Source organism: Triturus cristatus, chromosome 3_1 (genome assembly GCF_964204655.1).
Source record: "Triturus cristatus chromosome 3_1, aTriCri1.1, whole genome shotgun sequence".
Taxonomy (NCBI): Eukaryota; Metazoa; Chordata; class Amphibia; order Caudata; family Salamandridae; genus Triturus; species Triturus cristatus.
In genome coordinates, this window is record NC_140583.1 from 218,067,701 (window position 1) to 218,080,836 (window position 13,136).

At 52.2% G+C, this 13,136-nt stretch overlaps 1 protein-coding gene across 1 annotated transcript in view; it reads right to left on the bottom strand.

Moving 5' to 3' along the window:
• CHRNB4 (cholinergic receptor nicotinic beta 4 subunit) overlaps positions 1-13,136 on the bottom strand; it is a 184,794-nt gene that overhangs the window by 106,818 nt on the left and 64,840 nt on the right. The window lies entirely within an intron of this gene.

The window sequence follows — 13,136 nt, forward strand, 5'->3', positions numbered from 1 at the left end:
CTATAAAGGATCCCACTCCAGCTCAGATACTGCAGGGGATCACTACTACTACACCTATAAAGGATCCCACTCCAGCTCAGATACTGCAGGGGACACTACTACTACACCTATAGAGTAGCAGACACCAGCTCAGATACTGCAGGGGTTCACTACTACTACACCTATAAAGGAGCACACTCCAGCTCAGATACTGCAGGGGTCACTACTACTACACCTATAAAGGAGCACTCTCCAGCTCAGATACTGCAGGGGTCACTACTACTACACCTACAAAGGAGCACACTCCAGCTCAGATACTGCAGGGGTTCACTACTACTACACCCATAAGGGAGCACACTCCAGCTCAGATACTGCAGGGGTTCACTACTACTACACATATAAAGGAGCACTCTCCAGCTCAGATACTGCAGGGGTTCACTACTACTACACCTATAAGGGAGCACACTCCAGGTCGGATACTGCAGGGGTCACTACTACTACACCTATAGAGTAGCACATTCCAGCTCAGATACTGCAGGGGTCACTACTACTACACCTATAGAGTAGCACACACCAGCTCAGATACTGCAGGGGTTCACTTCTACTACACCTATAAAGGAGCACACTCCAGCTCAGATACTGCAGGGGTCACTACTACTACACCTATAGAGTAGCACACTCCAGCTCAGATACTGCAGGGGTTCACTACTACTACACCCATAAGGGAGCACACTCCAGCTCAGATACTGCAGGGGTTCACTACTACTACACCTATAAAGGAGCACACTCCAGCTCAGATACTGCAGGGGTTCACTACTACTACACCCATAAGGGAGCACACTCCAGCTCAGATACTGCAGGGGTTCACTACTACTACACCTGTAAAGGAGCACACTCCAGCTCAGATACTGCAGGGGTTCACTACTACTACACCTATAAAGGAGCACACTCCAGCTCAGATACTGCAGGGGTTCACTACTACTACACCTATAAAGTAGCACACTCCAGCTCACACGTCATACTAGCTCAGATGGCACGGAATCCCATTGTAGCACTTAACCCACAGCAACGCGTTAAAACGAACACACTTCAGCTCAGACACCACTGCAGCAAACACCAGCCATGATACTGCAGTAATACATTCCAGCTTACACACAACAGCAGCACAACTCATGTCAGCCACAGCACACCAGTCTGGCTACTACAGTTGCATGCTCCACCTTAAATAGGGAAGTAGCATTCCCTGCCTCTGGTGCCCTAGCATCTTACTCAATCTTAACCATCACACTCCAACTCGGAGGCCATTAACTGTATTGATAAAGAGCTCAGTTTTAACAACACACAGGAAGACTAGTACTTTACTTGCTAACTAGCCACAGTAAGCAACTAGCCACGAGTTCCTGATAAACACTGAGTCAAAACTGGCTTTGGTGAGGGCTGAAGGCTAGCGTGACATAGAACTCAAGTGACATTCTGTCATGAGCGACACCGCCAGCCAATCTCAGAATTGTATCCAACAGAACTTTACACTCTGGGACTTGTGCTTTTGCTCAAATAACACTGAAAGTGTGAGCTCCAAGAAGTGAAAATGTAAACTCAGGACTTGATGAAATGGCCAGCCATGACACAGAGCCAGCCAGTAACACATTACTACACATGCCTCCTCACTGGGTAAAGGGATAGTCATGCATGCGGTGTGCAGTTCCACAGTTGTGTCTTCTTTGTGTCAGGGAGGGAGTACAGTCCCTGAAGAACCCAGAGCATTAGGACAGGTTGAGAGGTGGCTCTTCCCGGCTCTGTGCAGGCCTCGGGTGTCTTAGCTTTTATTCCTGCCTTGCTGATATGCATGCTGTGAGTCGCAGTCCAAGGGTGTGGTGGAAGGATAGCTTGTCTGTTGGCATTGAGAGAGGTGCTTTGAGGAGCATCTGCAGGCTGGTGCCCCCGGACTGAGGCACTCTGTCAGCAGGCATTCTAGCAGCCGGTTTATCAACAGTGTCCTTCAATGTTTCTTCACCAGTAACATCAGAAGCTTCCCTCACCACAACGTCAGTGCCAGGTACCAGTGGCTTGCCAGGGCGACAAATGGAAACCACATGAGGCTAATGCCCAACTCAGCACGCACAGTACCTTGACGCCCTTTAGCAAAATTAGTGCTTTATAAGACAATCATTAATTTATTAATTCATAGCTACATCTTCTCTCAACAAGCCTTCAATTATGAGCAGTCATGACTGTAGCATATCGATGTTATGCGCTTTAGGACCCCTGTGGTTCTGGGCGTACACTGGAGAGGGAACACGTGACCACGTGAGGTGTTAGGGTGTGGTTAATGTTGAGTATGAGATAATGCACAGTGTGTGCGTGTATGCTGAGGAATAAATAAATATTTGACTGCAGCTCCCATGTGGGGTATTTCATTTCCATGCTCCAGGGCTGGAGAAGACGCTACAATGACACATCACGACACAGTGAGTCTTGGCCAAACACTCTGGGTCTGGAACTCCACCAACAGCTGCTGCACATGGACAAAAGACACCACCATGCTTGGATCACAGGTGTCATGGGACAGTGCAGATTCCAAAGTCGCTGCAGGAAGGCATATTTGAACTGATAGGGAAGGGCAGGACCACAGTACTCTTGCCTGGAGGCATGGCGGCTGGTGTCCGGAAGGGTTCTGCCTCCTTGGGTGCTTGGCTCTGTTGTACTGTCCCATAATTATCTAAAAATATGTGTTACACTCTGGCTGGCTCAAGCTCATTGATTGCTGCTCTTACTGCAGTGAATTGCTTCCCAGGTAGGTATACGGTGTAGATACATAAATGTATACATATGGATCGCAGAGATCGGGGAAAACATGGCGGTCGGTTGAAACTCGGTCGCGGAGGTGCCCGAGGCAGTGAGATGTAAAACGAAGTCCTCTGTAAGGTCTCAGTGGACTTTGGACAGATGAGGAGTAGAAGCGGTGGTCATATTTAATGGAAATGTTACGGCCGGAATAAAACGCAGATTAGCCTTAAATAAATACAACAAGTGAAAGTTGCAGGGGGAAACGAGCGCGTGAAGGCGAGGAGTTATCGCCAGAAGCAAAAGAAGAAGTGGCGCCTACCTTGAGTCTGCCGTTGCCTCCACACTCTCTCCTAGAGTGAGACCCCCTAAGGGGAGCAGGCGATCCCGTGGAGTCCCAGAGACTGTTCGTCCGGGACTCCTGCTGGTCCCGTGCTGCTCGGGAGCTCTGCAGGGGTCGGAGGGCGGTTGCACAGCGCTCCAACCGAGGCTCCTTGGTCAGCTTGGGCAGAGACAGCACAAGCGCCGGGAGTACGAGTCCCAACAAAGCTGAAAGCCCATCGGAGTCAGAGCAGAAGACTCGGAGGGTAGAGGAGGCTGGGAGGTCCTTTATTCACACAGCGCAACAGGTAGGGAAACAATCTGTGGGGATAAAACTTTTTGGAGAGAGAAACGCTAATGGTGCTGTGGTGAGGAAGTCATTGGATTTTGGTGTTGCAGGGTTAGATACTACGCCCCTTGAGAAACAGGGGAATTCCGCATTGAATACACAAGCTAACAGTGATTTAAGGGAGGCAGAGCTGGGAGAACCAAAAGAACCAGGAGAGAAAGTCGCTCCGCCCAATGGTTACAATCTGAGAAGGCTGGAGGTTAGAAAAAATATAAAGAGTGCTTCAAGTGCTCAAAGTAAAAATGTAAGAACACCACTGAGCTAGAACCCGCCCTTTCTCTCAAAACTGACGATGGGGAGTGGGTGACACCGAAAAAGAGAGGACCAAGAGGGAGAAAGAGAGACCTGCTATCTAAGGTTAAAATTACCCCCTCATTTAAAGTAGCACCCAAGGTTGTGGAGTTAAAAAACCCTACATTGACGTCGGCAATTCCGAGAGGAGACGGAGTTATCTTGAGCCCTTACAGATTACATAGTGCCAATATCGGCAACCGTTATCATAGCATACATCAGTACATAATCATAATAAAACACATGACACTGAATGTAAGTGGAGAAATATTGCTGCAGGTTTATTAGCATAATAAATATGCAAACACGGTGGGTTATCTTACGGGCGATCCCAGGGCAGGCCAGCCCCATGCCGCCTGCCCGTCTGATAAGCCTAGAGTCACCATGGCAACGCCAATTGGTGACCACCAAATGTTGGGAGGGTCCACCCCTCCCATCCGTGGACCTCCAGTCCACATGCTTCACCACGCCCCCCCGTGATGGGTGGGCGGAGCATACATGGCAGCCCCCGGTTGCTCAGACCCACAACCGCCTGTCGGTTAGCGGGGCGCCGTAGGTCTTCCAGTGGACACGCTAAAAGATCCCTGGGTATCCTGGCTTAGCACCACACGGTGCTGCTGCATGCTATACCCCTTGGTATGTGCAGACCCTGGATCGCCCTGTAACTCCTCCTGCAACACAAAAGTGAAAGTTGTTAGAAAAACCTTCCCCCCCCTTCTTGTCCCTCCTGATGCCGGGTAAGCGGATGGGCGGGCAAGGCAAACGAGCGGACAAGAGGGCGAGGAGGGGGCGGGGACCGAATATGTACCCCCCCCTTGGCTCCTCCCCGCCGGAAGCAGCTACCTGACTGGGGTCTCCCTAGGTCAAGCCCAGGGACACGACCTCCCACCCCTGTGCCTTCCTGTGGCACTAAGGCGGCCGCCCTCAAGGGGGCGGGCCGCTGCGCAACCCCCACCCCGGGCAGCCTTACATAGTGCCAATATCGGCAACCGTTATCATAGCATACATCAGTACATAATCATAATAAAACACATGACACTGAATGTAAGTGGAGAAATATTGCTGCAGGTTTATTAGCATAATAAATATGCAAACACGGTGGGTTATCTTACGGGCGATCCCAGGGCAGGCCAGCCCCATGCCGCCTGCCCGTCTGATAAGCCTAGAGTCACCATGGCAACGCCAATTGGTGACCACCAAATGTTGGGAGGGTCCACCCCTCCCATCCGTGGACCTCCAGTCCACATGCTTCACCACGCCCCCCCGTGATGGGTGGGCGGAGCATACATGGCAGCCCCCGGTTGCTCAGACCCACAACCGCCTGTCGGTTAGCGGGGCGCCGTAGGTCTTCCAGTGGACACGCTAAAAGATCCCTGGGTATCCTGGCTTAGCACCACACGGTGCTGCTGCATGCTATACCCCTTGGTATGTGCAGACCCTGGATCGCCCTGTAACTCCTCCACAGCCTTGGGAGTGGCCACCGTCACTACCAGGGCCCCCCACCAAGGTAGACCTATTTCCTTACAACCTGCTGCAGCCAAAGCTTCCCCTAGGCCCAGTAGGTCCAGTCTATTCGCAACCCGCAGCTGCCAAGGCTTCACCAAGGTCAAGTAAAATTAAATTCATGCCTAGCGTGGAGAGGTGCACCCCATCACCCTCCAGACACCCTGTTGATTTGGCGTGTAAAAGGCCATGCCTGATGAAGCCAAAGCCTCTTAGCTCAGTGAACTTGCACATGGCGCTATTAACTTTTCTCCTTGACACCTCAATGGCTTCTCCTGAGCGGGCTCCTTGCCAAGGTAGCCTATTACTAACAGCCTGCTGCAGCCAAAGCTTCCCCTAGGTCCAGTGGAAAAAGAACCGTGCCTAAACTAGGGAGGTGCACCCCATCTCCCTCCCGGCACCCTGTGGACTTGGCGTGTATAAGACCATGCCTGATGAAGCCAAGACCTCTTTGCTCTGCGCAACTGCGCATGGCTCCTGGTAGGCCATCATACCTACAGCATACTGATACCGGGCTTCTCCCAGGTCCAGTCAAAACAAGTCTACGCCCAACCGGGCCGGCGGCCAGCGTGCACCATCAGGACAGGTTCCCCCAACCTTTCTAAACTCCTCCGTGGATTTGACTGAAATGACCTTAAACCTAAATAGGCGATGGTCCAAAGTTGCCTTTGCATGGCTAAATAACAATCCCTTTGCCAAGACACTCCTGCCTGGCAGTGCCCAGCCTGCCTTCCTTCCTCTTTCACTCCGTTGGAGTATGCCCATCGTATTCCATCAGTCACCACCAAATGTAAAGCCTTGCCCTCCCAAAATTCTGCTAGTATACCAGGGAGAGACAGGTCAGAGTGACCACAGAGGAGAACAACGTGTAAAATGCTTCTCTATTTGAATACTGGAAAAGCCAATTGGTCTCCAACAGATTTATAGCTTAAAGTGTTCCCCCGGTGCTTCCCTTAATCATATGGACCATAGGCCCCTGTTGGAAGGCCACTTCCACAACCTGCATAGCTGCCAGCCAGTGCTGTAGGGCGGGCGAAGTTACCCGGTACTGATGCTCGCAAAGGTACCTGTTTCGCCAAACTCAAGGGCGTGCTACTAAGTGAGCAACCAGACTCTGCCCTAGTACCCAGAGGTCAAACCCAAGCCCCTCCAAGTTCTGCTGCTTCACCTGCCTGTTAACACGAATCCCAGGGCAGACCACCGGCCTATAACCCATGCTTGGCCATGCCTGAGCTAAAATACCTCTGAACAGCCTGACAACAGGCTAACCACCAGCATTGCGTTCTGAATGTTTCTGACACTGCCAAGAAACATGCGCATAACTAAAGCAACTGGCACCATGCCATAAAAGTAACAGTTCAGCCTTCTATGAAACAAACGTGCCCTTGTGGCGATCAGAGTAGTGCTCCCTCCAAGCCAGCAGCCCTAACAGGCAACCCGCACCCTCTTGGCACTGGCACACCCCCGCCACAGCTGCCCTCGAGTGCCTGGTCGTGTGAGGCCATAACCTATGTTTCATCACTGCGTCATACCGGGGTATGATGACCCATCTAACTCTACTGCTGAGTGCCCATTGCACCATCGCAAGTATGCCTTTGCCTGCTCAGAGTCTGGCTGTAAAGTTGGAAGACATTGACCCCCCAGCCCAGGGCGAAGATGGCAGCATTACAGTATCTGGTGCTATAGACGGTCCCCGTACCCTGATGGGACAGAATGCAATTCCCTTGCTCCTGTTGAGCACGAAACCAAAACCAATTGCTCACCCTGGTTTAATACCTTCCTGCTGCTAATCATTTCCTAGCTGAATGTTGACAAATCCATGTTCTGTAATGGCACTACTTCGCCGCCTGCACCATTCTGCCAGTGCCGAAAAGACCTTTGTCATGCTGCCTGGCCTCATCAATCATGCCCTGTTCTAGCAGCGCCCGCTTCAGCCGAGGAGCAAACAACTCGCCGGTACCCCCAAACTGGCCCTGATGCGAGACAAACCGGGCCAAGGCACAGCAGTGCGGTACTAACTAATAGCAGGTCTAACAGCGTCAACAGGCGTCCTCAGCTTACAATAGGCGTGGTGGAGTGAGGGTATCCAGTGAGAATCAAGATGACAACTTCCCATCTGACCGACCGTGGTGGGAACCACTCCTGCATATTCTAGTACACATGGTCCCAGTTCACGTCACTGCCTGATGTACGTGCCCTAGGTACATGGTCCCCTTGCATGGCGGCCTGCCATTGAGACCCACACCAGTCCCCGATCAGTACCACTATCTGCCTACGCTACAATCTTGCCTGGCCTTCCTTCATGCCCAGCTGTACCACGCGATGATTGCTCTCCTCCGTCACTTGACCTGACCACACCTAGAAATACAAACACAGCGAGAGGAGGCAGCCTGTGACCTGCCCCAAAACCACCATCCCGCATCAAACCGACCCGATGAAAAGACAAGCGCCTAATGCTCTACACCCCTGGAAGACCCAGGAAATAACCCACCGATCAACAATCGAGTAAATAACAACGGACATCCTTTCAGCATCTGAAGGCCTAGCCCCTCCGAAGTAACCTGGGAGCCCAACGCCAGGCCTCAGCACCTGTGGCGTGAGTGATCTTTGCCCACTACCGTGTGAGCCAGGGCCCCCTTTTTTTTTTTTTTTTTTTTTTTCTTTTTCCTCCTTTTTTTTTTTTTTTTTTTTATGACTGAAGCACACGAAAACAACCCTAGCTGTTCCTTGCCGCTAGGTCTTCCTACCCTCAGGAGACCAAGAACGACCAGGAAACAATAACACTCACTCAACACTAGGCGTTCCAAGTCCACTCGGCCTAATTTGCCAGCCGGTGAGCGTTCCAGATTCTTTAGCTTGACCCCTCCTATGAGCTCCCTGTTGTAAGTGGCGAGCCGGACCTGCCAGTACTATCTACCCTTCAACTCATTGCCGCATGGCGGCACTACCCATTGCAACCCTTGTCAACCAGCTGGCAATGTGGGTTAACCTCTCATTAGGGTGGCGGCAGAGCATCTAGCATGTGTCCTAGATGCCCAATCTATGTGACGTTGTGCCGGGGTAGTGGAAACCTTACACTGATAACTGTGCATCGCACCCTCAGACAATCGTAAAATTACTTGCTATTTAATAAAGCTGTGAATTGCAATGTGTAACTGTTACTACTTTTATCACACTCCAGGAGTGAGAGGCAGAGCTAGCTACTGATGCACTGCCCATTATACATGGGGTTAACAGCAGGCACATCCCCTGGTGGGCTATCTTGTTTGGAAAGGATCCTTGAGCTGAGGATTACACCGCGATCTCCCTGCCAAGTGCAAGTACACCTAAGAAATGTGCCAGTTTCATACCTGAGACCTGTAAATAAATCCCCGTAGACCGGCTACCTAACATGACCATAATGCGTGCTACCGCCTCAGAGTTTGCCTGCAAAATAACTGCTGTGATTCCAGGCTGATATGAAAAACTCATGCATGAGGCAAGAAGTATTGATGGAAGGATCGTGATGTGGCCAAAATTGCAGTCACTGCACCCCCAGTGGGTTGACCCCTACCCCGCCCATCCTACTTACTTGCTGAGTCCTATCCCAAGTACCTTACCTGCTGACCTACAGTGGCCCTTGGTGCTGAACAAACTATGCCCCGGTATGCTTAGTATCCCCCGGAGTTGCTAGCCTCCCACAGGAAGAGGTGGAACTGGGCCTGCCTGTATCTAGGAGTACTGGAGGATGTATGTAATTTGCCCTCCTTGGGATAAAACCTGCCCTTACCTACACATGCATAGATTCGTGTGCTGAACTACAGCAAGGAGCATGCCCAAGTAACTTGCCCTTCTATGAGACCTGGGCAGGAGAGGACCTGCGACATACCCCACTATGGTTGACCTACGCAGATCCCAGCTGTGCCCACACACAAGGGAGATTAAGCGATTTGCCCAGAATCACAGGATGTTTTAGCGTCATTGCCGAGACGCCCACCCAGTTCCCCATGTCCAAGGCCCAGCGCCCTAGCCGACAGGGTAACTCATCTCCCCAGCTCTCCATCTTGGCAGCCCGATCTGTACTCCTGTGACGCTGAACATACCAAAGCTAATAGTACTGGCTTGGCCATGCCTCTTTGTTGCATAAGATCAATGAGTCATAATTGCGGCAAGCAGGCATATCATTTGGAAAATGCCTCGGTTCAGGCATGGTGAGGCAGGGTCACCAAACACTACGACAAAATACATTTAAAACATACAAATGTCTGTGTATGTGAGCGCAAAGGCGATGACACGATAAACCTGATTTCCCGGAACCTGACATACTGCGCACATATCCTCGCATCTCTATATATACAAAGCGAGGAGCACTACTTACACAAAGCCCATCTATTGGCTGCTCAGTGCTTATGATTGCATATAGTGAAATAAGTACCCCTCCTAGCTCAATTGCAAGGCCCACCGAGAGCTATTCTACCCTCATGTCAGCCTGCCTGCGAATACGACAGCTGGGCTGTCCCTCCACACCAGTAAAACGCCAATTCTCCATGAAAGACACCAACAGAGCCAGGTGCGCCCTGCGCCAGCTTCAAGTATGGAATAAAAGTAAAAACAACTGGTCTGCAGGGCTCCCTAACTAGCTGAGGCAATGACTAGGGAGTGAGGATGCATGCCTACCGGGATTGACTTCTCCACCGGATGTAATGCAGCAGAAAAACACCAACACGTAGTCAGGCCAGGCCCAGCCTGCAACTCCCAAAATCATATATGTCACCCAAGGAATGTGATATGTCACAAAAGCATATCTCAGAGCAATCACCACCTCTCATTGTGTAAAACTACTTAAACACAATATAGCGCGTCTCCACCTTCAGGGACGGGAGTGTAAGCGACATGCACGCAATCCAATTGTGCGTACGCGACCCCGAGGCTCAAAAACATGGTGCCATTGCCAGCCTGGGGCCTCATACATGCGAAACATGCGCCCACTGAGCAGTACTGTTCTTTTTAGCCACGGCTGCCGGATGGAAAGCTGGGGGCCGCACAATGGATTAAAGCCCGTAACCTGCAGATGCCACAGCATAGCCCACGTGCCCCCCGTGCGCATGCATACCTCTCCGTGTCGCCACTACTGAGGAGATAAAAATTATAGTGCGACTCTACCTGCCGGAAAAGGAGCGCTTACACGAGCACCGTGTTTCCATTGCACATTCAGGCACGGGAGATACAGTGACTTGGCCCGAGTCACCGGATGTGGCACGACCCCGAGGCTCGACCCATATATTTCAAGCCCCAAGGTCGGCAGTCTAGCAAGCGGACCACCTCCTACCCCCAATACTCCCCGGCTGCGACCCGATCTGAGGCCCGAACCCTGGTTACCCGCACAGAAAAAGGGCAATATCACGTAGGCGCACGAAGCTACCCGAAGGTATAGAAGCGCACGGCCTTGCCCCATGGTGCATCACACCTTCCATCCCGGAAGAAGTGGTTTGTCCCGGGGGAGTTGAAGGGATATACATACCCGTATTCACACACCAACTCTGGTTACCGCACCTCGTCGCAGCGTAGCCGGAGGGCCACCTACTCTCCCAGACAAATAAGTAACATATGAGGGTTAGATTCCTATTGCTGACGACAAACCCCGGGGATCGAACCCCGCTCGTCTATTCACCCTGATTGTATTGACGTGCTACACTAATCCCACTCACTGGTAGGCGACCCCGAGAGGGGGTGCCACAGATCGCTGCGCCGCGCCCTCCCCCAGGGATACCCGTGCCGCTCCGTGCGTGGGGGGGGGGGGGGGGCTAACAGTGCCCCTGCAAGGGATCAAAGGATGTTGAGTGTTCCTGCCGAGACTCGAACCCGGTTCCGCAGCCTCGAGGTCGGCCGCTTTAGCCGTTAGGCCACATCCTCTTCAAAACCTGATTCCACAGACTCATTAGGCCGTCCTGCCCGCTAAGGCACAGCCTCTGCGTCGAGCGCTAGAAGCCATAGGCCCTGGAGAGAAATGATGCCCGCTACTGTGAGGCCACCGCGACCCCCGGGCAGCCCGAAATTGATATTATACCGCAACGCTCTCTGACTGGCACACGTTTCCAATCGGTGCGCGCTAGTTCCAGCCTTCCTTTTAACACCTAGCTGAGTCGAGAGCCTGGTTTTTACAAACGTTCCCACTCACGCGTGGCAGGAGTCCAACCCATGCCTGCGGACTCTGGGGGCACCGGCCCGAACCACTGTGCTAATGGCATTGCTTCTGGTATACAACGCAAATAACTGCCATTAGTACCAATTATTACACAGCTGTCACTACATGCTAATACTGTTCAGGAAATGCCGTTCCGTTCGAATAGTCATGCACTTCCCGGGATCTTTCCCCTGCAGTATCCGTGGTGTTCGATGCAGTTTCGGAGAACTGGCAATGGTAATCATATCCCACTGCCTATTCATATTATGGTAGCAAGGGCCACGCCCGAACCGAAGACTGTCCGGCCTCTGCACACCGAGACAGCCTCACCGCTGTCCGCTGCGTCCCCGTCTGCTGCCTTATTAATTGAGCTCTTCTAGATTGTATCGTCCCCGTAGCAGCGCGCTAACAACCGCACCACAGCATAATTCCCGTGTTCCCAGCCCCAAAATATCAGCTATGCAGTGCAGTGCCAGCTTCTTTCGCTCTCAGTCCAACAAGTTCGAGCTGAGAGACAATAATATGAAGTCAATGAAATACGTTTTTGGGTTCTTAACAGTGGCACAATAAACCTGAATGGGATCGCCCCCAAAGCATTGCGCCACCAACGCACCACCAAGACGGATCTGCGCCACACCGAATGCCTTTAACAATGTAAGAAGCCGTGGCCACGCCCCCACCAAAAGGCGTGCGAACAGACGCAATATGTATCCATGCGGTTGCCATTAATGGAGTACAAAAAACAAAAGAGAAGCTGCCAACTTGATTCCAGGGATCAAACCAACATGCACTATGAGATCAATAGCTGAAATTAGCCTCTCTTATGGTCCAGGCTCGTCGCATGACCTGCGAAAACGTGCCCCAACAGCCCCTCGCAAACAATGTGCCCCAGAACTTTTTACGGAGAACTTGTTCCCAGCTAGTCCCAGGCATATCCCCCTGCCTCCAAACTAATTCCACAACCAACACCGGTCAAACCCCCGACCGCGGCATGCCCGGACCCCATGGGATCCTTCGCACCCGACATGTGGACGACACTCCTCGCCGCCAGACCAGGGGCCCCCAGTGCGTGAGGCAGTGGGCCCGACTCACCGTCATACCGAAGAGGCCGGCCATCAACCACGCGACAGGGCAATCCCGCACGACGCATGACCACAAGGCAAACGAGCGGACAAGAGGGCGAGGAGGGGGCGGGGACCGAATATGTACCCCCCCCTTGGCTCCTCCCCGCCGGAAGCAGCTACCTGACTGGGGTCTCCCTAGGTCAAGCCCAGGGACACGACCTCCCACCCCTGTGCCTTCCTGTGGCACTAAGGCGGCCGCCCTCAAGGGGGCGGGCCGCTGCGCAACCCCCACCCCGGGCAGCCTTACAGTCTCTCGAGGGTGGGGGGACTGCATTCCCAGCCCCCCGAGCAGAACAAAAAACAGTTAAGGTAGACGTAGGAGCTCTCTACCACTCCAGTAAAATGAATATGCAGCTCTCTCAAACAGAGGCATTATGTAGTAAAATCTCACCGGGAGCACAGACCAGCGTAGGTGTGGAGCACCCGGGTGACATAGCTGGTACTCAACTGCAACATAATCTTCAAGAGCAGACACAACCGCAATCAGTTACAGACCTCATTCAAATACTAACTATGGAGGTGAGGAATTGATTAGAGACTTCTGAAATAAATCAAAAAGAGATTAGAGCATCCTGCGACAGTTTGGAGAAAAAACTGGATGATATTACAGCTAGGAAGTCGC